Raw genomic sequence first — 5,041 nt, 5'->3', positions numbered from 1 at the left:
CCTTTGTGCTGTTGAGGAGGATGAAGGTCTCAGGGAAGGAAAACATCCAACTGGAGCAGAGGGAAATGATCCAATAGTTGGGACCCTTCTTCCAGATGATGTCATAGTATCCTCTTGCACTGACGATACCTCTCCAGGGGAGGAAACTCCAGTTATTAGAAAGAGACAGGTTATAGTTATGGGGGATTTGATCATTAGAAACATAGATAGCTGGGTTTGCAATAACCGGGAGAACCGCATGGTGACATGCCTGCCTGGTGCGAAGGTTGTGGATCTCTCTCGACATATAGATAGACTTATGTGTAGTGCTGAGAAGGAGCTGGTGGTTGTGGTACATGTAGGTACCACTGACTTGGGGAAGGATAGGAGAGAGGTCCTGGAGGCCAAATTTAGGCTGCTTAATAAGAGATTGAAGTCCAGGACCTCCATGGTAGCATTTTCTGAAATGCTTCCATTTCCATGCACAGGGCCAGTTAGACGGGCAGAACTGGAGGGTCTCAATGTGTAGATGAGACAATAGTGATAGGAGGATAGGTTTAGATATATTAGGAACTGGAGAACCTTTTTGGAAAGGGGGAGCCTATACAGGAAGGATCAGCTCTACCTAAACCAGAATAGAACCAGATTGCTTGAACTTAAAATTAAAAAAGGTCATAGAGCAGTTTTTAAACTAAGGCCTGAAGGAAAGCTGACAGGTGCGGAGGAGCACGTGGTTCGGACAGTGACATCCCTTAGGGGAGGATCTATTAATGGAGATTCTCTATGTCCTAGTAAGTAGGAGAGGATAGAAGATGATAAAATACAGGTAGGATATGATGAGAAACAGTCAAAAGAAAAAAAAAAGTCCCATTCAATTACATCATGTAATGGCAGACAGCTAAAAAGTGACAAGTTTTTAAAGTGCTTATATACCAATGCTAGAAATCTAAATAATAAGATGGGTGCCTTGTATTAAATAAGGATATTGATATAGTAGGCATCACAGAAACTTGGTGGAATGAGGATGATCAACGGGACACAGTAACACCAAGGTACAAAATATATCGGAAGTATAGAACAGGTCATGCTGGTCAGGGAATGGCACTATATTTGAAAGAAAGTATAGAATCAAATGAAGTAAAAATCTTAAATGAACCAAACTACACCATAGAATCTCTATCGATAGTAATTCCATGCTCAGATAATAAGAATATAGCTATAGGGATATATTATGACTTATATCATGACTTATGAGGAGAGGCTGAGGGAGCTGGGATTGTTTAGCCTGCAGAAGAGAAGAATGAGGGGGGATTTGATAGCTGCTTTCAACTACCTGAAAGGGGGTTCCAAAGAGGATGGCTCTAGACTGTTCTCAATGGTAGCAGATGACAGAACGAGGAGTAATGGCCTCAAGTTGCAGTGGGGGAGGTTTAGATTGGATATTAGGAAAAACTTTTTCACTAAGAGGGTGGTGAAACACTGGAATGCGTTGCCTAGGGAGGTGGTGGAATCTCCTTCCTTGGAAGTTTTTAAGGTCAGGCTTGACAAAGCCCTGGCTGGGATGATTTAACTGGGAATTGGTCCTGCTTCGAGCAGGGGGTTGGACTAGATGACCTTCAGGGGTCCCTTCCAACCCTGATATTCTATGATTCTATTCTATGATTCTATGATTCTATGATTACCGAGCAACTGACCAGGATGGTGATAGTGACTGTGAAATGATCAGGGAGATTAGAGATGCTGTTAAAATAAAACACTCAATAATAATGGCGGATTTCAACTATCCCCATATTGACTGGATGCATGTCACTTCAGGACAAGATGCAGAGATCAAGTTTCTTTACACCTTAAATGACTGCTTCTTGGAGCAGCTAGTCCTGGAACCCACAAGAGGAGAGGCAATTCTTGGTTTAGTCCTAAGTGGCGCACAGAATCAGGTCCAAGAGGTGAATATAGCTGGACCGCTTGGTAATAGTGATAATAATATAATTAAATTTAACATCCCTGTGGCGGGGAAAACACCACAGCGGCCCAACACATTTAATTTCAGAAGGGGGAACTATACAAAAATGAGGTTTGTTAAACAGAAATTAAAAGGTACAGCACCAAACGTGAAATCCCTGCAAGCTGCATGGAAACTTTTTAATGACACCATAATAGAGGCTCAACTTAAATGTTTACTCCAAATTAAAAACCATAGTAAGAGAACCAAAAAAGTGCCACTGTGGCTAAACAACAAAGTAAAAGAAGCACTGAGAGGCGATAAGGCATCCTTTAAAAAGTGGAAGTGAAATCCTTGTGAGGAAAATAGAAAGAAGCATAAACTTTGGCAAATGAAATATATAAATATAATGAGGAAGGCCAAAAAAGAATTTGAAGCACAGCTAGTCAAAGACTCAAAAAGTAATAGCAAAAAAAATTTAAGTACATCAGAAGCAGGAAGCCTGCTAAACAGCTAGTGGGGCCACTGGACGATTGTAAAGCTAAAGGAGCACTCAAGGACGATAAGGTCATAGCGGAGAAACTAAATTCATTCTTTGCATCGGTCTTCATAGCTGAGGGCATGAGGGAGATTCCAAAACCTGAGCCATTCTTTTTAGGTGATAAATCATTGAGGTGTCATTAGAGGAGGTTTTGGAACAAATTGATAAACTAAACAGTAATAAGTCACCAGGACCAGAATGGTATTCACCCAAGAGTTCTGAAGGAATTCAAATGTGAAATTGCAGAACTACTAACTGTGGTCTGTAAGATGTAATTTAAACCAGGTTCTGTACCAAATGACTGGAGGATAGCTAATGTGATGCCAATTTTTTCAAAGGGCTCCAGAGGTGATCCCAGCAATTACAGACCAGTAAGCCTGACTTTAGTATGAGGCAAACTGGTTGAAACTATAGTAAAGAACAAAATTGTCATATACATAGATTAACATAATTTGTTAGGGAAGAGTCAACATGGTTTTTGTAAAGGGAAATCATGCCTCACCAATCTACAAGAATTCTTTGAGGGGCTCAACAAGCATGTGGATAAGGGGGATCCATTGGATATAGTGTACTTAGATTTTCAGAAAGCCTTTGACAAGGTCCCTCACCAAAGACTCTTAAGCAAAGTAAGCTGTCATTGGATAAGAGGAAAGGTCCTCTCATGGACTGGTAACTGGTTAAAAGATAGGAAACCAAGGGTAGGAATAAATGGTCAGTTTTCAGAATGGAGAGAGGTAAATAGTGGTCTGTACTGGGGGTCTGTACTGGACCCAGTCCTATTCAATATATTCATAAATGATCTGGAAAAAGGGGTAAACGGTGAGGTGGCAAAATTTGCAGATGTTACAAAAATGCTCAAGATAGTTACGTCCCAGGCAGACTGACAAGAGCTACAAAAGGAGTGACTGGGCAACAAAATGGAAGATGAAATTCAATGTTGATAAATACAAAGTAATGCACATTGAAAAACATAATCCCAACTATATATATAAAATGATGGGGTCTAAATTGGCTGTTACCACTCAAGAAAAAGATTTGGAGTCATTGTGGACAATTCTCTGAAAACATCTACTCAATGTGCAGCACCGTCAAAAAAGTGAACAGAATGTTGGGAATCATTAAGAAAGGGATAGATAATGAGAGAAAATGTCATATTGCTTCTATATAAATCCATGGTGCATGCAGATGTGGTCACCCATCTCAAAAAAGATATATTGAAATTGGAAAAGGTTCAGAAAAGGGCAACAAAAATGGTTAGGGAAATGGAACGGTTTCTGTATGAGGAGAGATTAATAAGACTGGGACTTTTCAGTTTGGAAAAGAGACGACTAAGGGGGGATATGATAAAAGTCTATAAAATCATGACTGGTGTGGAGAAAGTAAATAAGGAAGTATTATTTACTCCTCATAACACAAGAACTAGGGGTAACCAAATGAACTTAATAGGCAGCAGGTTTAAAACAAACAAAAGGAAGTATTTTTTCTACACAATGCACAGTCAACCTGTGGAACTCTTTGCCAGAGGATGTTGTGAAGGCCAAGACTATAACAGAATTTTAAAAAAGAATGAGATAAGTTCATGGAGGATAGGTCCATCAATGGCTATTAGCCAGGATGGACAGGAATGGTGTCCCTAGCCTGTTTGCCAGAAGCTGTGAATGGGCAACAGGAGATGGATCACTTGATGATTACCTGTTCTGTTCATTCCCTCTGGGGAACCTGGCATTGGCCACTGTTGGAAGACTGTATACTGGGCTAGATGGACTTTTGGTCTGACCCAGTATGGCCATTCTTATGTTCTCTATGTATGTACTTATAGACTGTGATCAAATCACCTCTTAACCTTCTCTCTGATAAATTCAGTAGGTTGAGCTCCTTAAGTGTGTCCAATAAAGCATGTTTTCCAATTCTTTAATCATTCTCATGGCTCTTCACTAAATCTTCTCCAATTTATGAACATCCTTTTTGAATTATGGAGACTAGTGTTGTATGAAAGGAGAGAAGGTTGGCACTCCCCTTGATAAGGATGGAAGAGGTCCCAGTGACCTTTACAACACGCATATGGTTAAGGCATTGCCACTTACTTCATGGCATCTAGTGGGGGGAGGGATAGCTCAGTGGTTTGAGCATTGGCCTGCTAAACTCAGTGTTGTGAGTTCAATCCTTGAGGGGGCCATTTGGGATCTGGGGAAAAAATTGGGGATTGGTCCTGCTTTGAGCAGGTGGTTGGACTAGATGACCTCCTGAGGTCCCTTCCAACCCCGATATTCTATGACTAGAACTGGACATCATATTCCAGTAGTGCCAAATGCATGGGTAAGCTCTCTGACTCTTGCTTGAAAACTATGTAAAGAACCATCAGTGCACTATTACAATAATTAACCCCAATATTAAATCCCCTTTTTTTCCAGCTTTGAAAGTTCATTTCCATGGCAAAATTATTTTTCATTCATTAAAGGGGGACTCTTGTACTAGGACCAAACCTAGGAACATTTAGACTGACAAACTTATGGCAATTGCTTCTGTGCTTCATTTGACATTACTGAAGATGTTCATAGTTACATAAGAGCATTCTCATT

At 40.3% G+C, this 5,041-nt stretch overlaps 1 pseudogene; it reads left to right on the top strand.

Annotated features, from left to right (window-relative positions):
• Window positions 1–4,444: 4,444 nt before the first annotated feature.
• LOC144267197 (U6atac minor spliceosomal RNA) lies at window positions 4,445–4,562 on the top strand (annotated as a pseudogene).
• The last annotated feature ends 479 nt before the right edge of the window (window positions 4,563–5,041 follow it).

This window comes from Eretmochelys imbricata, chromosome 6 (genome assembly GCF_965152235.1).
Source record: "Eretmochelys imbricata isolate rEreImb1 chromosome 6, rEreImb1.hap1, whole genome shotgun sequence".
In the NCBI taxonomy this organism is placed as follows: domain Eukaryota; kingdom Metazoa; phylum Chordata; order Testudines; family Cheloniidae; genus Eretmochelys; species Eretmochelys imbricata.
Note: the sequence above shows the minus strand (reverse complement) of the source record. Positions and strands in the feature narration are given on the sequence as shown.